General features: G+C 45.6%; 1 protein-coding gene across 4 annotated transcripts in view; it reads right to left on the bottom strand.

Annotated features, from left to right (window-relative positions):
* ETV6 (ETS variant transcription factor 6) overlaps positions 1–23,236 on the bottom strand; it is a 235,683-nt gene that overhangs the window by 174,260 nt on the left and 38,187 nt on the right. Inside the window, exon 1 of one of the 4 annotated variants that reach the window (XM_045781502.2) lies at positions 15,325–15,558. The exons of the other annotated variants lie outside the window; for them this stretch is intronic. The gene's annotated coding sequence lies outside the window, so the exon portion shown is untranslated. Of the gene's footprint in view, positions 1–15,324; positions 15,559–23,236 lie in introns of those variants that run through there. 4 annotated transcript variants of the gene reach the window in all.

Below are 23,236 nucleotides of genomic sequence, written 5' to 3'. Positions count from 1 at the left end.
TGTGCAGCAGGAGCCCAGGCCCTGGATGCCACCGCACGACCGCTTCCCACTCCGGGGAGGGAAGTAGCGAGGTGGTCCAGGGTGAAGGCAGAAGGAAGAAAGGCGGAAGAGGCCTGTTACTAGTCGGTTCCTATTCCTGCTCCTGTCCCTTTCTCCAGCCCCACCATTGTGGGATTTTAGTGTCTGAACTTGCCTTTCTCCTCCCCCCCAGCCTCACTGGCAAGGCAGCTCCCTGAGACTCTGCCCCAGCACCCCCAAAGAAGCCAGGGCACCTGGAGTCTCTCACTGAAAGAAACACCAAGGCCTTCTCAGTGCTGATGAGAGATAGAGTCATCGTTCTTCAGTGGCATTACAGATGGGTTTGCTTTCTTATTTGTCAGCCGTCCCTGGTGCAGGAAACACTACAGAAGCTTGTCCTTCAGGAAAGAAAAGTCTCTTCATTCCCCGACCCACGGCACCTGATGTCGCCATCACACTGCGGACCTCAAAGACCAGTATATTTTACGGGTCTCAAGTGTGCTGGCATTATTTTAATAAGAGTTACATTGTCCAGAGAGATTATAAAATAATTTGAGGCAAAGACCATTATTTCTTCGTCAGACAACATCGATATGACGCTGGACAGTGTGGCAGTGCCGCCTAACTTGAGATGCAGGCCTCCTGCCTGGAGCAGACGGATCCCAGACTCCAGGAACGTGGCTCCCCATGGCCCGGCCTTCTGTCTCCCCTCCCCGTGGGCTCGCGGATGGGGTGGCAGCCTGGCTGGTCCTTGGGAAGCTTCTATATCCTTCACTGAATCTGGTCTGCTTCTACTTCTGGAGCTTCCAGAAAACCTGACTGCCCCAAATGATTACCCTAACTGACTGCACAAAACACTACACACATTCCACACCGCCTCAGCGACTTCGGGAAAGAGACAGAACCCAGACCCCGGGCAGCTCCTGTCTGAATGACTTTGTGAAACACAGGTCAGGGATCCGCCACAGGCCCTCGCGGAGACTGGGCTTGAGGGTCAGGGGGCCCTAAAACCAACACCTGCTTATTCCGAAATACGGTATTGATGTCAGGCTGGCTTTGTGTGTGCGTATGTGTGACCGTGCTCGTGCTTTCACGCTCTCCCATGGCCGTCCCGAAATTTTTCATAATTTCTGAACGAGGGAACTTGCGTTTTCATCTTGCACTGGGGCCCCACAAATGATGTAGGAGGTCCTGCCAAGCACTTTCAATCCCATCAAAGAGTCACTCCAGTAAGTCTGAGAAGCTGTGCCAATAGAAGCAGGGTGTGGTCAAGCAGGGTGTGAGGCTCTGGGCTGGCAGGGGTGAGGCACAGAAGGCTGACCACTCCCTTGAGAGGAGGGCACTGGTCAGACAACAGGGGGGCACAAGGTGCCCAGAATGGGGCGACACTGCCAACGGGATGGCAGCATCAGAAACAGCTTCTCAAATATGTACACCAAGTATTGCTCACTTGGGAGCCCTATTTTTGGGAAACTCCCCAAATCTATCTCAGATCTTTGATTATGGGCCTCATTTTCTCGCTCTGATTTATACATAGTCTGACTTTTTCCCAATGTTTCCCAAGCTTGTTTTAAAAGTTGGCATTCTATTTGTTTGTTCTTTTCTTTTCAGCTTGAGAGAAATTTGCATGAGATGAACGTTGCTGAGATGGAGAGAACTCCACTTCCAGGCTGTTCACTCTCTGCTGTAAGTCCAGGCTCCGTCAGCTATGAACGGGCTGCTGCGGCACCCACACCGGGTCAGACACCACAATCAGGACCCTAGTGGGAAAGAGCAGGGCCACTCACGGGCTGGAGTCTGTCCGGGCGCAAACCTCCCAATGACTCTCAACAACAGCAAACTACAGAATGGCCCTAGTGATTCAACGAGAGCCAGAAGACAGAGACATGTCTCAATAGCTGAGCCTTTCATTCATGTTCTCAGACATGACAGTCAGAGATGGATGGACACTCCTTACTCTTCAGAGCGCATGCATACACACACACGCGCACACGTACACACGCGCGTGCGCACACACACACACACACAGCAGTACAGTGCTATACTACGGGGAAAGGCAGCTGTGTTCCCTTCAAAAGGACAGTTATTCTCTTGAGGATAAGTAAATGGCCCAGAGCACCCCGCTTGATCCTCTAGTCTCTCCTAATCCCCGTGCACGGCCTCCCCTCCAGAACCATGAAATCGGCAGGAAGCAGATACGCTTTACGGGCTCTGTGTCACACAGCACTGCCTGCGCGTCCTAATCGGTGACGAAACAAGGGAACCAAAGCAATTGCCATCAAAGCTGAAAACGTGGCACCCTTGGCTCCAGGTCTGTTCTCTCTTGGGAAGGCAGAGCTGTTTGCCTGCTTCTTGGCAAAAGGAAGAAAATGGAGCTAAGCAGACGCTGCTGTGTTTGGGGCGGAAGAATGACATTACCGTCCATGGTGCAGGAAGGTCAGCGACAGGCAAAAAAAAGGTTCCCCCTGAGGCTCAGGGGAAGCCATCCACCCGTGCTTGGATGAGTGCTTGCTGCTTACCACGCTGGCCCCTTCACTCCCAGGAACAAAATCCAATTATTTAGGTCTGAGAGATGAGGAATCCACATCTACTCATAGCCGGGGATAAGTGGCTGAGCAGCCGATGGGCTGTGGACAGCTGTCTGGACGCCACTAAGGTGTTGTTAAAACCCGATGACACGAACATGTAGTCAAATACACAGATCTGGGGAAAAAAAGTAAGCAACGCTTAACGCAGCAGCTCAATGGCTATTTCAGGCACTGTGTAAAAGAAAAATCATAAAACTCTGGAGCTGGAAGTAGGATCGGTGGTCTTCCTACTGGGTCCCTTATTTCAGATAGAGGAATGGAGACGTCTTAGGTGGTTAATTGCTGGTCTGAGTCGTGAGTCTTGCTGACCTACCTCAGAGCATTCCTAGAGCAAAGGATGAAAGAGAGAAACCAGTTCCACTCTGCCCACAAGCCCCCACTTCAGCCAAAATGTGACCAACTTCCACCAGATAGTAATACAAATGCCAGTCTAGAAACTGAAGCAGTTTGAATGGATTCCACTCATTTAGGTCAATGGGGTGGCAGAAGTCAGTCCCAATTCACCAGATCACAGCCCTGATTCTCCATCTCGGCGGGTCCAAATGGTCTTCAACGCAAGGGTCATACGCAAGGTGTTCCTTCCTTCAACTCTTCAGTATCAGACCCAGAGCGCTCAGCAAACTCCCTTTATCAAGATCACAGGCTTGATACAGCTAGGTCAAAAGTCACCATTCTTCCCTGACTCCTCTAGTTATGTGGAGAAATAATTGCTGAATATTTCTTGATTATTATAAGAAACCTAAGAAAGAGATCTGACAGAAATTCTCTGATTTGGGTTAGTTTTCTTCTAACGCCTCTTATAATCTAAAAAAAATTTTTTTAGGGAACTCAAAGCCTTTACTTCCAAAGGCCATATTGTGTCATTATGACCAAAGTCACAGAGAGAAATCAGCTGCCACAAATCCCCAATTTATGATCACCGTAGAAAACAAAATGGCTCAAAAATAAGGCAAGCAATGCCAGATCTTCCTTTATAAGGTCTGCTCATTGTCAGCAGCGAGAGGAAGTGCTGATTCGGGAGAGAGCCAGGCACAGCAGTGAGGACCACTGCTGACATGGGACGGACCTGTGTTCGCAGCCCACATACGGCACTTACTACTAGCCGTCTGACCTTGGGTGAGGTGCTTATCTTGTGAGTCTTGGTTCTCTCGTTGTTAAAATGAAAATAAGTACGTGGAACAAGTCAGAGAAAGACAAATAGTGCAGGATCACACGTATACATGAATCTTTAAAAAAGAAAGGAAGAAAGAAAGAAGAAAGAAAGAAAGAAAGAAAGAAAGAAAGAAAGAAAGAAAGAAAGAAAGAAAAAAAAAATGAACTCACAGAGAACAGGCTGGTGGTTGCCAGAGGCAGGGGGGAGGTGGGGGGGGGGGTCAAGAGGTACAAATGCTCAGTTATAAAATAAATGGGTTCTAGGGATGTAACGTACAGCATGGTAACTACAGTTCACCGTGCTGTACTGTATATCTGAATGTTGCTAAGAGACAACATCTTAAAAGTCCTCATCACAAGAGGAAAAGTTTCTGACTATGTGCAGTGATGGATCTTAACTGAATTTACTGTGATACCCATCTCCCAGGGTGCACACACAGCAAACCACCACGCTGTATATCTAAAACGAATACACTGTTACATGTCGACTCTATCGCAATTTTTAAAAATTTAAAAATTAAAGAAAACGGAAATCCCATCACCTACTTCTCAGCATTGTTGTAAGGATTAAAGGAGATGGAATCTCCTCGAAACCGCCCCCACATCTCACACCCTCCTGCCACACTGCCCAAGATCAGGGCCTTGTGAACTAACTAGGATAAGATCTGTAATCATCTGCAAACTGGTTCTCATGCACCCATGGTCTCCCTTCTCCAATCCACCTTGCACAGCTGTCAGTCACCCTCTGTGCCCCCCCCACTGCCCCCCACCTGCCTTCCCTCCACTCCTGAGCACGAGTCACCTGCCCTGTGTTCCAGCCCAACACAAATGCCCCTGCCCTCCCCACCAGGAAGTCTACTGTGACCTTCCACAGCGCCCTGCCTGCGTGTCTCCTGGCCCCATCACTTCTTGCCTCCAGTTATAATCACCCACCTCCGCGACTGTCTCTACTGCTGGACTCTAAGCTGTATCTTTTCCATCTTGGGTTCTTCGCCTCTCGAGCCATGTGAAGCCATGCATGTAGTAGGCAGTCCATAAAGCCTTACTAAATTATTACTTAATTGGCTAATTGGTTTCAGCAGGCCCCTAATAAAATCTATGCTCGGAGGGAAGAAGTTGGCCTGGGTATTTAGGCAATTCATTATCACAGTATCTTTGATTACTCAGCAATCACCTTGGAAGGCACAATAGCCGGAGGGAGCCTCTGAGATTTCGGACTCGCTGGTTACGTTTTCACGGGGAGCAGCAGCAGCCCTGCTTATGCCTGTGCCCAGGGAACATGGGCAGGGCAAAGCTGTTTTCCTCTGTCTTCCCTTCTCCTTCTTTCTCTGTCCTCTTTCCCTCATCACCTCCTTCCTCTTATCTCCAACACTAATTCATCACTCGTTAACTATTTAGTGAGCATTTACTATGTGCTAGGCACTCTTCCGCCACTAAGAACAAAGCGGAACAATGCCACGAGTTTACATTCTAGTGCAGCGCACCTCAAACTTCGGGGTCATCTGACTCATCTGGGGATCTTGCCAAAACAGTAGAATCAGACTCAGGGGGCCTGGGGTGGGGCCAAGCACCTGTATTTCTACTGAGCTCCCGGATGGTGCTGGTGCTACCCGCACACGACCACGTTCTCATGGGTGGGTTCTAGACTAGAGCACTCGTTCTCAACCCTGGCCGCACACAGGAATCCCCTGGAAAGGTTTATAAAATACTGATGCCTTGGGTTTCTCCCCCAGAGTTTGATTTAATTGTTCTGGAGTAGTAGGAGGATTTTTAAAAGCTCCCAGGGTGATCACAACAAACATTCAAGGTTGAGAACCACTATTCTAGTGGGAGGTATGGATAGAAAATAAATATATATTTCAAATGAACACTATGAAGAAAAATAAAGCAAAGTAAGTGCAACACAGAGTGAGAGAGTATGTTATTTTATACAAGTTAATCAGGGAAGGCCCCTCTGAGGTGGTGACATTTGAGCAGATACCTGAAAGATGTGCAGAAATTAGCCATGCAGTTATCTGGGGGAAGAGCTCTATATAGACAGAACAGCACATGCAAAGGCCCTGAAGTAGAAGTGTGCTTGGAACGGCTGAGAAACAGCAAGAGAGACTAAGACACAAGAACATTCACTAGGAGACTTTATTGAAACGATGGTTCACAATCATAGCATAATAGTTAATCTGATCTTAATGGGAAGTCTAGGTACCAAAAGCCTGAAGGAGTTCAAAATGAGTAATGCTTTAAACTTAAAAAACACCCTGATTCGAGGAAACATCTGGAAGCAAGGGAAATGCACATGATTATGTTAAATCATTTAATCATTATAAGAACTGTACCAGATAAATCTCATTATCCTCATTTTAGAAGGCTCAGAGAGGTACATCCACTTGTCCGTGACCATAAAAGGGCAAGATTAACTCCAGTCGGAATAACATCAAGATCTGTTCTCTTTCCATTACACATTAATCACCCATGGGTTGTTCCCCCTTATTCTCACTTCGCATGTGGCCCCCATCTCAGGCGGAGTGGGTGGGAGCGGGAGGGTACATGTCAGAAGAAGGAGGCAAAGGGTAAAAGGGAGGGAAGAAAAAGAAAATTCAGGAAGTAAAAGAGGCAGAGAGAAGGAAAAAAACAAGAGAAGCGCTCAAGGACAGTTGCCTCCCCCATACGTGCCTTCAGCTCCTGACTCTTCACAGCCGAGCCTCGGAAAAGCCCTGAGAGATGGCGTGAGGGTTAATTTCACGTGTCAACACAGCTGGGCCACAGAACCCAGATATCTGGTCACATGCCAGTCTAGATGCTGCCGTGAAGGTCATTTTTAGATGAGATGAACATTTAAATCTGAAGACTTTGAGTAAAGCAGACTGCCCTCCATAATGTGGGTGGGCCTCGTGCAATCAATCAGTTGAAGGCCTGAAGAGAAAACAGACTGAGGTCCCCTGAGGAAGAGGAAATTCTATTCCAGCCTGCCTTTGGCGTCAAGCTGCAACATCAGCTCTTCCCTGGGTCTCTGCCCTGCTGACCTGCAGGCCTGCCCTCCAGATTTTGGACTTACCAGCCTCCACAACGGTGTGGTCAATTCCTTAAAATAAGCTTCCGTGCACACTTACACACACACACACACACACGACTGGTTCTGTTCCTCTGGAGAACCTGACTGATACAGACAGCCCCCCCCGCAGTACTATCACCCCCAGCCATGCTGAGGTGACACAGCTCTGAGGGGGTCACACTTCCAGGAAGGGATGGGACTAGACTGGCTTCCGGGTCCTTCGCTCCACGGAGGGCCTCTCTCAGGGCTGGCATAGCATCCTAAGTCTCAGAAGAGGTGACAATGCTAAAAATCTAACCACCCAAGGAATGTTTCTAACAGCACTTCTAGCCCTTAACAGACTGGATGGATGAAAGGGGAAAGAGCACAAAGGCAGACAACAGGAATGTGTTTCATTCTGCCAACAGTTGATGAGACCACCATTCCTCCGACTTCTGGGACCGCTCAGAAGGGCCCATGTGTGCCAGGGTTCAAACTTCCACCTGAGAATCAAACAAAATGCTTTGTTTTTATGAGGCTTCCTTGATGGGCTGGAAAATAATCATGGGAAATTAACACAACCACAGATGCCACGCGAAAATTCCAGGACTAAAAAACGCCGAGAAAAGGCTGGAACTTGCTGGAGCCTTGACAAAACGGGAGACAGAAAGCGGAAAAAAAATACAGAAAAGTAATTCAGTGATGCCGGTCCACCCACGGGAGAACGTTGGGAAATACCACACAATTCTTCCCCCAAAAAACGTTGATCAAAATACTGACTGGTTCAAAAATAAGGGTGTTGAAGAAAGCAAGGAAATGACGTCTAAATCACGACTTGAGAGGAGTATTCCTCTACGTTTTATTCGTTTCTGAGTCATTAAGAAGGTGCCCCCGGAACAACCCAGAAACCATTGTTCCCTTGCATGACTGACATTTTGAAAATGCTTTTGGGAAAAATATTTGGAAAGCAGAGGGAAGAGCATGGCTCTCCCCCCAGAAAACAATGGCATACACAGTCTCATTCCTTCAAAAAGGAACTTGGGACCAGAAACGATCTCTACACACCAGCGTCTATGTGAGAGTACAGGAGAGGGGGAAGCAGGATCTATGAAGAAAAAGGAAGTGAGGACTTTTTAAAAAAGCAAGTTTCCACACTTCAATGGAATAACTTCTGCTCCTTCCACAGCAGCGAGAAATGAACCTCACAGGTGGAGACACTCCCAGGAGTGTCGGTGTGTGGTGTGACCCTCTCCCTGCACCGCCCTTACCCAAAAAACTGAACTGTCTCCATGAGAAGAGGGAATGACTCTCATTCCTTGAGAATCAGCTCTGGAAACTGAGATGTGTGGTACCGTTTTGCTCCGTGACCAGACAGGAAAAGGAGTTAAAAACACTGAGGCAAACAAGACGAGCCGGCAGAGTCAGTGTTGAAATCCTGGAGAACTATGAGTGGGGAAAACAGAAGAGACACAGGAGAGGCAAGAGTAAAGCCAGGCTGGGTTCTTGGGGGAAATCCAGATCTCTGCAAGAATGGCCAAAGACCTTCCATGCTATCTGCGCAACTCGATCGGTTAGCAGTGGTTATTCTGCACAGCGCTATGATTACTTAACAACATTTGCCATGGTCCTGGATTGGCAAAGGAGTCCCAAAGATCTGTCACGCCTGGCTGAGGCCTCTGACTCTACACTCTAGTCTACACTGTAGTCTCCAGGACCTACTGAAATGCCAAGGGGGTGGTGGTTTTCTTGGTGTGACCTGAGGGGAGGCTCGTGACCCAACTCGCCACTAACTGTCACGTCCTAAGGGGCCCCTCTAGAACTTCTCCTTGGTGCTCAGGAACTGTGACTGCCAGGCTTCTGTCAAAGAACCAGAGCTTTCCAGGAAGGGCAATACATTCCTACCAGTGACCTCATTAGCTTGGATCAGCGCCTCAAATGCCCTAGCTATCAACTAGCAGAGCAGAGGGCCCCAAGGCAAATAGAGTATTTTAATAATAGCTGTATCTTATATTTGCAGAGTACTTTTCGGTTTATAGTATGTTTGCAAAGGTGTTAGGAGCAGGGGCTCTGGGGGTCACACTGCCTGGATTCAAATCCCATTTCTGTAACTTTCTTGCCGGTTTCTCACTGCAAGTCATCATGAGAGCTAGCACCCGGGCTTGTTACAAGGAGGGACATGGAAAAAACAGGTGAGGCACTACGATCAGTATCTGGAACATGGCAACACACAATAAATGCAGATTGACGACTCCCCCCAACACTGGGGCAGAGACGGGGACAGGGGCTCAGAGAGGTGAAAGGTCTTTCCTGGTAACGAGGAGAGCTAGGCTCCAGACAGAAGGTACAGAAACACATGCACAGATACGCTTGTGCACATGCTGTTGAGAAGGGATGGGTGGACTGGGGTGGACGGGTGGTGGGAGTGGGTCTCTGAGTGACCAGCAAAAGCAACAGGGCTTTGGAAGGGGATAGGGCACTACCGAGGAGAGAAGAGTACCCCAAAAAGACAGGATAGGCTTTGCTTCTACAGAAAAATCAGGATTTCCCTTCCACGGCCTAGGCCAGAATCAGCCAAATGCTCTCCTAGCATGTGACTAATATACTGCTGATCTCCTCACAAAAGAATACTCTGCAAATCCAGTCTGTAATGCTACCCACATGGCATGCAGATAACTGATGTGCTGTATCGGTCAGGGTTTTCCAGAGAAACACAACCAATACGATGTGTGCGTGTACGTGTGTGTGTGTGTGTGTGTGTGTGTGTGTGTGTGCATGCAGAGATTTATTTTAAAGAATGGGCTCATAACACAGATGCTGATTAAGTACAAAATCTGCAGGGTGGGCTGGCAGGCTGGGAAGCCAGGCAGGAGGCAATGCTACAGTTCAGGTCTGAAGGCTGTTGGCCGCCTCTTGCTCAGGGCAAAGGGTGGGGGGAGGGGGGGCGCAGCAGAGAGGGAGAGGTGTCTATCTGTTGTTCTATTCAGGCCTTCAACTGATTGGATAAGACCCACCCACATGATGAAGGACAACCTGCTTTACTCCAAGTCTATTAATTGTAATGTTAATCTCATCCACAAACACCTTCACCGAAACAGCCAAAAGAATATCTGACTACACGGCGGAGCACCGTGGCCCAGCCAAGTAGATACAGGTATCCCCCACTTGTCAAAACGTTGCCTTACACCACTTCACTTTTACAAAAGACCTCTGTTAAGACCTGTTTCCACTAACCAGATGAAATCTGAAGAGGATTTTTCCTTTTACGAAAAAAGGAGAGACGTGGAAACTAGCATTCAGTGTTTTCTCTGCAGTGAGCCCTTACAGGTGCACAGGGCCTCCCAAGCAACGAGAGGGGCCCCACCAGCTCCTTCCCCAGCAGCCACACTCAGCATCTCAGCCTCAAGCTGCCAGAGCTTTGAACTGTGTCTGTGAGCATCTGCGCTTGATCTGTTTCTTTCCGGGGTCAGTTAGCAAATGTGCCTGTGTCCTAACACATCAGCAAAGCCCAAGGGACGTTCTTTTTTGGGTTTGGGAATACTCAAAACTTTTTCCATATAAATTAATGGTAACTACCCCTTCGCGCTACACCATTTCAGCTTAAGAAGGTTTTTGCAGGAACACTCTACTTTGGGATAGCGGGGGAACCTGTACGTAAAATTGACCGTCACGTACGCCCCCAGGTGTTTTGCCTTCAGAGACCCCATATCACGGAAGATTATGAGCTCTCCAAAGAAGACACAGGAGTTCTACAAAGACTTTCAAAAAAGAAAAACACAAAAGCAAGGGAATAAACCTCATGAGATTCGAGACAGTGGCTAACCTGGGTGGGAAGGCAGGGGTGGAATGGGAGAGGTGCACACAGACAGGGCCGTAGTATTGGTAATGTTCTAGTTCCTAAGTTAGCTGGTAAGTTCAGGGCTCTTCATTTTATTGTCATACTTTGTAACTCACATACTTTCTTATATATATATATATATATTTTATATGTAATATCTGATGTTACATATAAAATACCTCAGATATTACATATAAAATAAAAGGGAGAAAATCAAGCTTTCAGGCCATGGAGTGAGACCACTACCTCAATACAGCCTCCCCCGATCACTCCTGAATAGAAATCTCTCCTTCCCTGATCATATCGTCACTCCGCCCATGAGCCAATACCGCTAACATGACTTTTCACATACTTATGCCTTCCGTTTTCAAGTGGATTTTAAGTCCCTGAGTAACTTGAAAGAATAAAAATAAACTCACTGATGGCTAAAAAACAAGGTGGGTGGGGGCAAAGGTAACAAAAAGACACCAGCAAGAAAGCCAAGTTGCTTGAGCAGCCCCGGGTTTTGGTGCCACCAAAGGCCTGAAGGACTCCAAAAGGGGGCCTGAGAGGTGAGAAGCCAGGCAGGTTCACAGGTCCGATTTCTACATGCCTGGACGGAAACAATGCCCATCCCACTTGGTGCGGTTCTATAAACAGTCCCCAGGCTCATAAGGACAACACAGCAAGGCTTGTAGAGGGGACGCACAGCAGACAGGTGACAATCTCAGTCATCTGTGATGTGCAGACTGTGGGCAGCCGGTGGGAAGCACCGTCTAGGGATGTGATCCCTCAGCCCCACAGCTCCTTCAGAGAATGCAGGATGGCGTATGGCACTTCTGGAAAATTGCTAGTCCTTCAGCAAGCTTCCGGGCCGGGCCAGACAATAGCTCGGAAGACAACAGGACTCCCCAAATGGCCAACAGTGAGGAGAGCTTTATGGGTCTTTGAACCCTTATCCACACTGTTCATTTTTCTCATCAGGACTCCTCAACCCTAAACTTGAGATGTCCCCATTTGTCCCATGCACCCCAGCTCTGACTTATTCCAATTTCGGTTACGTGAGATCAAGGCTGTGTGTGAGAGCATTCTCTCAGTGGAAACAAAGGTTAACCTGGGGAGTAAGTATAGCTTTTCCTGTACGCGCACTACAGAGCTGAGGCTAATGGAGTCATGGGTGGGATAACTTCTCTACTTGCCAAAGTTCATGGAATAAGGCTGGGAGAATCATAAATACAACTACTGGGAGAAGAATGGATAGACTTCAAATAGCATATAAACGGCTCCTATTAAAAAGTCATTTTATAAGCTCTAATCTAGAAGGAGAGAAGGCTGAGATTAGAATTACTGTAACCATGTTCTAGCCCAGCCTCATCAATAACAGGTGAATAGGGCCCTGTAAGGTGACACGACCAGCTCAGTGACACTTCGGGTCACAGGCAGGTCACTGGCAGAAGTAGAAGCAGGTCTCCCCGTGCCACGGCCAATGCCGTTTCCACCACGCATTCTAGGACAGATCAGTTTACCCACCTGCCACATCCATGACTTGGAATTTGGATAAGCTGGCACTAAATCAAAGAAAGGCCCAGATTAGAAGACATAAATCTACATGAAGGACACTGGAGAGCAGTAATTGGGGGTGGAAATAATTCTCTCCTTACAAATCCTCAGGGACTAAACCAAACTGAGAACATTTCCGTGGACCCACCACCACACATTGGTTCCAACAATTCCAAAATCTCTCACATTCAGAAGAAACTGCTCCTTCCTGATAACAATATTCTCGACAGCAGCCTGCTGTTTGGCATGAGAGCGAACAAGCGAGAATATGAAATGGATCAATGGAAATGCAGGGCACAACCCGAATACAAAAGTCTATGTCCAGCTCACATAGAGAAATCCTGCGAGATTTGGTCAGGGCGTGGTCCTCACCGGCCTGCTCCGGCTCCCCGCTCCGGAGACCACCTCTACCAGAACAAGGCTGCCAGCCACGCAAGGCTGGTAATGGCAAATAAGCCCACGCCTCAGGATTTCTTTATTTTTAAGACTACCCGTCTGACAAGCAGGGAATGAGAATTTTTTTCCCCCTCACCAGCACATTTTTTTCATCTTGAGCCTGTTTTACACAACTGCTCTTCTTCTAGAATCTGAAATGGAGCACTTCTGTTTACTTTCGTATGAGTTCCCTGAGGTTTGATTGTTGATGCTGTGCAAGTCAGTGATTAGCATTCTGACTTCAATTCCTTCTTCAGAGTCAGCCAAGGAGCCCGAGAAGTTGGCTACAACCACTCCCTGGGAACAATAGGCCCTTTCTACAAAATACAGGTTTGTCTTCCTTTCCAAACACCCAAGAGTTGGTCCTCTGGCGGAAAGGTCTACCTGACTGTACAAAGTGTTCACTGTGGAGCAGAGAAACCCACTTGAGAAACCAACTTGCAGGCCCTCCGTCCACAAAGTCAAGGCTTCACCCTGATTCCATTTATAGAACTCGAAAGGTAAATTATATGCCCCATCAGAAAGCAGACAGATACCGCTATGGAAGCCATCATTCTGGAACCGGGCCTGGAAGAAGCCAGGGCCTGCCAGAAGCAAGCCGTGCGGGGACTCTCCACCTGTCAATTTCAGAATTCCTTTGTGCTCAGTTAACACTTAAGACTTAGTCTCTGATCTGTCCTGCTCTCAAAAGTCTGGTTGGCCCTACTATCTCTGTAGCACTTGAACTTGGGGTCCCTAGGGCACTCAGTGCCTCTCGATGAAGCCTCGAGGGTAAGAACTTGGGGTCCCTAGGGCACTCAGTGCCTCTCGATGAAGTCTCGAGGGTAAGGAAGGTTCTCCACCCCAGAGGCTCAGAGTGCTGATTCACTATTTTACCAAGGAAAAATTTAAAAATTTGAAGTGCACCCCATCAGGCTCCCCCGTCTTTGATTCTTCCTCAGGGCTGCTTCGCAGAGAGACGATTCTGCACTTGGGCTTGCTTTCCCAGTGAGAAGACACAGCGTTCGGTCCCTGCTCTGCCCTTTCACGAAACACTTTGTGCATCAGTTTCTCTGCGTGCACACAAGGACAGTAAGAACGCACCCTGCTTTTCTCACACGGTTATTATCAGGATGGAACGAGATAACAAAAGCAAATATTTTAAAAGCTGCTTTATAAATGAAAGGCCCTGTTATTTCCATTCCTTTCACCAACGTGAATGTGGGGTCTGAGGACATCAAGAGCTCAGACAAAGAGACATCAGCAGAAGGAACATGTGCTTCTTATCATCCCTGTCCCAAAGAGGTCCTCCAAAGATTTATAAAACCATGGAAGCTGAGGGGGTGGGACTCCCACCATGACAGTATGTCCCTCAAAACTATTCTGGAAAAGTCCAGAGGTTCAAGGCTCTTGCTTTCATTTACCCCTGTGCTTCCAGGGTATTAAAAGCACTTCAACAGCAGCAGCTGGACGGACTCCCAGCCTGCCTTCTCTTGATGAGGTGTATAGAGATGGCGAGAGTTTGGTGGGTTAGAGGGGTCTTAGCTCTGCTCCAGGCTTCCCCTGAGAATATTCAAGGTACGAGGTTCAAACAAATTTCCCTCAAAAGCTCCATCGGCATGGGACAGTTTGGAAGGTGGAATTATTTGGAGAGGACTGGTCGTTTGGGAAGAGGTGATTTTCCTTTGAAACTTTGTTTTACCCTTTTGTGAATAGGCTCATGTTTTAAGTTAATCATCCTAAGGTCTGGGACTTCATGTCCTTAAGTCAGACTATAACAGACCAGACCAGACTAAATCAAGATTTTTTTTTTTTTTTTTTTTTTGGCTAGTCACGCCAAGGAGAATCAACTAGTCCAAAGCACAGAGGCAATTCACTGCAAAATTGCTCCATTATCCCAATGCGGATAATCTAATCTAAAACTGCTCAAAAAACATGGAAGGCCAGGGCAGAGAATATAAATAAAGGAGTCAGATGCTTAAAACACACACACACACACACACACACACACACACCACCACCACCACCACCACCACCACCACCACGACCACCGCCACTAAAACCTCCAACTGATTTATGCACCAGGAAAACTTGGCTTTCAGAGAGCCTTTGGCTGTTTTAGAAAACAAACCAACTTCACCCAGTGGCAAGTCCTCGTGAACTGTTTCCCAGAGCTGGTGTGTTTGGGCACCAGCCCACACTGCCTCCCATTTTTTATAGGACATTCTATGTCTACCATTTTTAGCACATTCTTACCTAATGTACCTACAACAACAATAGAAAAAAGGCCTGTGAGTTCACTCCCCTTCCACTTCTCCTGCTCTCTGCCTCTCTTCCTTCCCTGTTTAACTCGAAGGCTACTGTCCCTTCGAGGTGGTCAACATCCACTTCCTAGCACTTGTTCCGCCCCCCCCCCACTCTTGAACAACGGTTCCTTCATTAAACCAGTGTCTCTTGAGTACCTACTGTGTGTCAACATTCTGCTTAACGCCAGAAATACAATAAAGAACTAAACACAGTCCCCGTTCTCATGGTGCCTACCTTGTGATGGTGAGGCAGACAAAATAAAAAATAAACAGACAAAATATCTGCAAGTTGTAATAACTGCTAAGAAAGGAACAAAGAGTCGGATTAAAAACAACAGGAGGAGGACCTGAAAATACTCTGGAGTGACCAAGATAGCTTTTCTTTTTTTATTTTCAAAACCTTAGAAATATACACATATTTTAAGTGTGGACTCTTATACTCACCGGGCAATTACCTATCTCTTCCTAAAGTTTCCTTCCAATCTTAAAATGAAAAGGAATTACATAATCGACATCAGTCAGTCCGCATTCCTTCAGGAAGCTCTCCTGCTCAGCCCTCTTGACCGCCAGGAACGAAACTCATCTCCCAGTGGGTAGTTAGAAGGCGCTCTGCTAGGCTCTGAGGATCATTTGAAATATCTCCCACAACTTCACATGCATTTCCTTCCACTCAGTGCTCTCGGGAAATGGAAAAAAGAAAAAAGAAAAAAAAAACCTGATCAACTGCACAATGAAAGCCTGGACAGTAGACTGATGAATACCGCAACAGGAGAGAGAGTCTGTTTTAAACTTCTTGGTATCATTTGCAATGGCTCACCCATAAATAGTCTTCTGATTTTTTTTTATATTAAGATAACAGAGTCAGCCATTCTAATCCCCAAATTTCTCTAACCTTTTCTTTTAAAACCCATGTTCTACATCTTCAATTATTTTTATCACACTTCTCTTCAACTTCTATATTTATACACACTCTTCTAAAGAGTGACTAAAACAGGAAAAAATACTCTAATAAGGAACTGACTAATGCAAAGGTTAGCAAAAGGGTTATTTGCCTTGAAACTTGTATTATTTTTAGTATATTTCAGCACTTTTTTCCCAATCAGCTGTTAGTCAACTAATGACTCCTGGGTATTTTCTTTCAATACTTGCACCAAGTAATGTTTTCCCTTTCTGTCTTTGAAAGTTCGGGGCCCTCCTTACATGATCACTCTTTAAGAGTACTAACTAAATTCATTTTTTCTAACTCTCCAGAGTCATGGCTGACATTTCACAACTTAGAATATAAACTGCATACAGGCAGGGACTATGTCTTTTCCTGGTGAGCTTCATGAAGAGCCACGTTCTTTATGGACTATTTACATAGGCTCAGATGGCCATGCTGATGATGGTTTTTGAGGCCACCTCAGCTTTGTTCTTCAAAGTATAAGTTTATACTGTTAATGAAAGTCTCGTTTGAGTTCTGCTGCTACCGACAGACCACAGGCAGAGCCCTTGACATGAAGCAGGTGCTCCCGTGTTACACCGACACGAACTACCTCAGTTTTGCTACTCAGCTCCGCCAAAGAGCACCACTCAGGAAGTCAGGGCATGCCTTTGGAAATTTCCTCTCACGAAAAGGCCAAGCATAGGTCTGGAAGAAAAATCTACCTCTGGCTACAAAAACTAAAAACACTGAGACTCTTGAGTCTTCACAGACAATGGATGGCATCAAAAAGAAGGAAATTCTGACACATGCTACAACATGGATGAACCACAAAACACAGGCTAAGTGAGTGAGGCCAATCACACAAAAGCAAATACTGTAGGACTCCATTTATGTGAGGTACCTAGGACAGTCAGATTTATAGAGACAGAAAGGAGAATGGTGGTTACCAGACAGGGGAGGGAAGGCTGAAGTGGGGTTATTGTCTAATGGGTATAGAGTTTCAGCTGGGGAAGATGAAAAAGTTCTAGATGTGGATGGTGGAGACGGTTGCACGACAGTGTGAGTATACTTAGTGATGCTAAATTATACACATAAAAACGGTTAATATGGTAAATTTTATGTTATTTTGCCATAATTTTTAAGTGGGAAAAAAAAGACAGTGGCAAGAAAAAAAATTAAGGACAAACAAACAAAAAATATAGGAACATGAAGGACAGTGATACAGTGGATCTGATTCTGTTCACCATCTCTCAGATTCCTGGAATGAGGGATCACCCTCAAAATCTTAGAATGGAGTTGTAGAACTAATGGTTGTAGGTCCTGCCATCCACATTACATACTTAGAACCCCCAATGTCCCAGGCCTCATGCTAGGTACTGGAAGGAGATTAAAGTTGATTATAAATAGTCTAAGGAATCCTACGGAGAAGGAGACATATACTCAAATAACTATGCGCTATGCTGATTTGAATTGAAGCTTATAAAAAGAAATTCAAATGTCGTATAGGAGAAAGGACCATAAGTTCAAGAAGGGTTTCCAACATGAGTTCAGGGAAGGCAAATTCATAAGCATTTAATGAAGGAAGTTGGATACATGACCTTGACCTACGTGCACCTTTGCATCCCTTCTAGTGGGGCCCTCGGTATGGTCTAAGGTCCTTCCGGCTGGAGGACTCTGCCACTCTCCATGTTATATAATATGGAGGATGGCCACACCACTTTCAGGTGTTTGGTTGGATCTCACCCAGTACAACATTTTTCCATTCTCTTGACCTCCATTCTCTGTTGCTACTTATGAAAAAGTTCAATGATCAACAAACCTTCTCGGTATTTTTTTTTCTCTGTATTTATACATTTTAAAATATCTTGCAGGGTAACTCTCCAGGTTTCCAGAAATATAGAAGAAACACACACAAGTGGATTATTTTACTCTAAAATTTCAGTTTCTAATGCTCAAATCAAATTTTGCACATGTCTCAACAAGATCCATCTACATAAACGGTTTTACAGAATGGAAAAATAGACCTATTCTGTCTTTTTCAGGCTATTGGTGTTTTATGGAATAATGAAATGCACAATGCTTAATTGAAAATGAACATTTTAAATGAATTAAAAATGAACAAGCTCTATTCTATCAACTCAGAGGACTCTGTAAGTTTCGTTTTTTGGATGTGTATGCAGCAAAAGTGTTATTAATATATGCAAATCCCATTAAATTCTGGTTTCCTTCAATTTGTCCCATATGTCTTGAGAGGAAAAATGAGGAAGCCTGGCTCAAGTAGAAAAGAAAGAACACTGTCCTCCATTTTACTGATGCACTTCCAAAGGAGCAATCTATTAGAAGGATCCCTTTGCGGTACTGCAGTGAATTAAGTACCTGACAAAAGAGAGGAAGAATTCTGAAGCCAGGTAGCATTGCGTTCTAATGGAAAGACGTTCAGAGCAGGATGGTAGTGGCTTCTGAATCTGCCTGCCTGTGTTTATACCTGGGCACTCCCTGTCTGCAAACCTTGGGCAGGTTATATAATCTCTCCAACCCTCAATTTCCCCAACCATTAAATAGTTTAGTAATACCAATGCCTATCTCAGAGCATTGTAAGGAGAGCTGAACGAACACGTTCATGACATAAAGTTCTTCGCACAGTATCTGGTATGTAGTAAATATTTAGAAAATGCCAATTGTTGCTATTAATCAACTTGTATTCTTATTCCAGTGCAACCTCTGGCTGCTTGCAACCTTAGACATTTCACTTAGCCTTTGGGGGGGGGGGGAGTTATACTTTTCATCCCTATAACTTACTTACATTACAACTGGAAGTTTTTACCCTGCACCTATTTCGCCCATACCTTCTTCCCTCCCCTCTGACAACTACCAGTTTGTTCTCTGTATTTTTTTTAGTCTGTTTGTTCATTTGTTTTGTTTTTTTAGATTCCACATATAAGTGAAGTCCCATGGCATTTGTCTTTCTCTGTCTGACTTACTGCACTTAGCATAATACCCTCTAGGTCCACCCATGTTGTCACATATGACAAGATCTCGTTCTTTTTTATGGCTGAGAAATATTCCTTTGTATACATACACGACATCTTTTTTATCCATTCATCTATCCATGGACACTTAGGTCGCTTCCATATATTGGCTATTGTAAATAATGCTGCAATGAACATAGGGGTGCATGTACCTTTTTGACTTAGTGGGGGTTTTTTGTTCTTGTTTTCTTTGGGTCAATACCCAGTAGTGGAATTACTGGATCATAAGGTATTTCCATTTTTCGTTTTTCATTTAGCTTTTTTGGAGCCTCTTGGTTCTCTTTACTTCTATCATACCTTATACAAATAATAGGGAAAAAACGGAGGTCATACCTATAAAGAACGCTGAGTTACAGGAAAACATTAAACTCCCTTGCTAGTTTGGAAGGCGCAAGCTGCCTTGTGTGAGGGGCCCAGGTTGAGAGGCACACACAGTAAAGAGCTGATGGCCACCTCTGGCCGGGAGCTAACAAGTAACTGAAATCTTCTGTCCACAACTGTCAAGTACTAATTTGCCAGAAAAGTAGATTCTTCCCCACTCAAGCCTCAGATGAGACTACAGCCCTGGCTAATACATTAATTGCAGCCTCGTGAGACCCAAGTGAATGACCCAAAGAAGCTGTGTCCAGATTCCTGACCCCCAGAAACTGTAAGAAAGTAAACATGTGTCGTTTTCAACCACTAAGTTTGGGTTGATTTGTTACGCAGCCATAGAACACCAATATTAATGTGGAGAGAGGAACTGCAGGGACATACACATGGCATGAAATACACATCCACACAAATACACACACACACACACACACAAGGATTCCTAGATTTAACATCACTGCTATAGTGATTTGGCCTTACTGAAGCACTACGGCAGGAAAGGACAGTAAACCAAAGACAGATATTTCGGAGCAAATGGTAACAATCTTCTCCACAGTAAAGGGGTATGAGGGAAAAAAACAACAGCAACATAGCTTTCTGTGGCATTTCATCAAACAAGTAACAACCAAAGGTTTTGTTTTCAATTTATTTTCAAATTAGGTAAGTCAGCCTTTCTGGAAACCAAATTGGGCAAGAGATTTTGTCAAGGTCCAAATCCTCTTGCCAGATTGCATTACCTTATGGGCATGATTGGAAACCTCCCGGGACTTTGTTATGGGAAAGTTTCACAAATGAGACGCCCAGATTGGATAGCTAACATGCAACTTAGTTCACATTAAATAAACTGACCCAAACCAGGAGATCAGAAAAGCCTTTTGTTAAGATGTGGGTTCTGACTTCATTTTCTATTTAAATGCTATAATTTTCCAGTTCCTCTCACAAATGGACACTATGCCATTCAGCCACTTGTCCAGTGCTCCCTCCTGCGGCAATACCCTCTTCCATTTTATCAGTGTCTCCACTCAAACCTCTGCCCTTAAATTCTTCATCAGTCTAGGGCCTTCTTCAACATTTTCCATAGAATCAGGAAATTTCAAAAGGAAGAAGGTTCCTTCGAGCTCTTCTAGTGCCAGTCTCTCATTTTACCAGAAAAACTGTGAGGCCCACGGAATTCAAATGACTGGTTCTAGTTTAGAAGCAGAATCTTCTTACAACCTCTAAACTGTTTTTTGAGAACAGAGAGGAGGAGGACGTTTCCCTTTAAACCTACTCTTTCATCTTTTCTCGCATCTGTCTGTTCTGATGCCTGCCGCCTCGGTAAGCACCCCCTTTTCCCAGGGAAGCATTTCGGTGAAGTATCGACTATGAATGGAAGAGATCTCAAGTAACCACCCTGTATCTTAGAGGCCGAGGTGACATTCATCGCCCACAAAGTTTCTGCTACTGCTGTCAATCCCCAACAAATTCCAGCCAAGTCATGGCAACAAAATAAATTATTGGCCTCACTGCTTAAGTGATGAGCTAAGGCATGATAGAATCATACCATTCAATGAAGATTCACCAACTGCACCTTGGAGAAAAAGATAGGAAGGAAAACTATGCATTTAAATTTAACAAATATTTACAGAGGTACTGCCTACAGTTTGTCTGCAATTTATTTATCTATTGAACAAACGCTGAATATCAATCATGGTGTTAACCACATCGCTACCGGAATAAAAAAAGGACATAAGAAACAGCCTCTGCCCTCAGGGAATTTACAGTCTCGTAAGGAAGTCAAATATTTAATGAAGATTATAATAACAGAGAACCTTTATTGAGCATTTACTATGTGCCAGGCTGGTTCCAAGGGCTTTAGACAAAAGACAAAAGAACTGCAACTCCACGAGGTAGGCTCTATTTTCTTGTTATTGAAATACAGTTGACACACAATGTTATATTAGTTTTGGGTGTGCAACAGAGTGATTCAACATCTCTATACCTTACGCTCTGCTCATCATAAATGTAGTCACCATCTGTCACCATACGGCGCTATTACAATACCACTGACTACACTCCCCTTCAACCCCATGACTTACCCACCCAACAGCTGGAAGCCTGTAAGTAGGCTCCATTTTTAATCCCTATTTTTACTCTCAAGAAGAGTAAGGCACAGAAAGATTGGGTCACTTGCCCAAAGTTCCATTCACCGTTTCAAGAAATATTTGCACACTGCTCTGCGTGCTGGGGATACAGCAGCGAACGAAAGAGACAAACGTCCCCATTCCCGTGGGGGCTTACATACTAGCGCAAGAGGAAATATGTTAAGTAAAAAACAACTAGAATCAATGTCAGAGAGTGACAAGTGCCCCACAGAAAAACAAAACGGTGAAGGGGACATAAAGGATTGTTTAGAGGGAGTTGGGTCGTTGCTATCTCAAAAGGGTGGCCTGGGAAGGACTCCCAGATAAGGTGTCATCTGAGCAGGATCCGAGGTGTCTGCAAGCACCAGAGTGAGGATCCTCAGGCAGGCGGCCCGCGGCAGAGCCTGCGGCCTAACCACTCTGCTCACTGCCTCTCCGCCATGAATACAGGGCAAAAGGAGCTGGAGCCTTGCCTTGCCTTCTAGCAACCTCCTTAAACAAGCTTTATTTTCTCTTCTGATTATCAAAGTAATGCGTTCTCATTGGAAAAAAAAATTGAGTTTTCATAGAAACTTCTATTCTCACAGAGGTTTGAGGTTCATCGGCCAAAAACAGTGGAGGGGTTCTGGAAGTCTGACAACACAGAGTGGAAGAGAGAAATGGAAAAGGCCCTGGACAAGGATTCTAGAAATTCAGGTTCTGGTCCTAGCTCTGCCTCTAACCAAAATGTACCTTTGTAGGCCTCTTACGTCCCCTCCCCAGGCCTCAGGGTCCTCACCTCTAAAATGAAGCAGGTAGATTAGGCAACAGGACCGCAAGGGCCTTGCTAACATTCCACGAGTGGATGATTAAAAACAAGGAGGTCACTGGGAACATGGGAAAAGCCAACTGAGCATGTTAAGGGCTGCTGAACCCACGAGTCCCCAAAGCTGAACCCGTAGCCAGGTAAGGGGCAAGAGGAGTGGGTGAGGTTCCTCCAGTACTTCGGGACACCCCCGGGTCATCCAACATAGGAGGAAACTCCTCAGGCTGACTCCACATCTCAGAGGACCTCTCAGATGAAACCTAGTTACGTTGAGAAAGGACAGCCTTGCTGACAAAAGGAGCCCTTCTCCTTCCACCTCGCACCGTGAGTATTCTCTCCATCTCGTTGTCCTGGAAGAGTACAACCGGACAGGACCATGATACAGCTCACTTCCACTGGGGAGCCCAGAATCCAGGGAAAGCAGAGAGCACCCAGGACAACCTCCTGTGCCTGGCAGGAAGAATCCCAAAGTCGAGCGAAAGAATTCCAACCGCTTCAAAGCAATGGCCTTTGTGGGGATGGTTTCCATTTATCTCCGTGTTGTTCCTCTCTCCAAATTCCTCCATCCTGTTCATCCCTGTCAGTATCCTCCACGTCACTATTTAACTCTCACAGTGCTAATTAACATAGGGTGGAGAAAGCTCTATTTCAATTCATTAGAATCTGTTTATACTATGATAATTTTTTTAAAGATTTATTTATTTATTTGAGAGAGAAAGAGCATGCATGCTGGGGGCAGAGGGAGAGGGAGACAGAGAATCTCAAGCAGACTCCCTGCTGAGCACAGAGCCCTACACGGGGCTTGATCCCACGACCCTGAGATCATGACCTGAACTGAAACCAAGAGTCTGATGCTCAACTGACCGAGCCACCCAGACGCCCCTCATACCACAGTAATTTTTCTAAGAGTCCTCTGAACCTGAGCTGGATTTGATAACATCATGAAAAGGAAGGACGACATACCTGACAGATCGGTTTGATGTATGCATTTCAAGTATGAAAATGCCAGAAAATTCAGTGTTTCACAGAGGCCTGTCTTCAGTTTCTTTTGACAGACTTCAGCAAAATTCAGTACACAGAAGTTACAGATGACATACCCTAA

The sequence above is a fragment of the Ursus americanus genome, chromosome 25 (assembly GCF_024610735.1).
Source record: "Ursus americanus isolate L20-20 chromosome 25, mUrsAme1.1.p, whole genome shotgun sequence".
Classification (NCBI taxonomy): domain Eukaryota; kingdom Metazoa; phylum Chordata; class Mammalia; order Carnivora; family Ursidae; genus Ursus; species Ursus americanus.
Note: the sequence above shows the minus strand (reverse complement) of the source record. Positions and strands in the feature narration are given on the sequence as shown.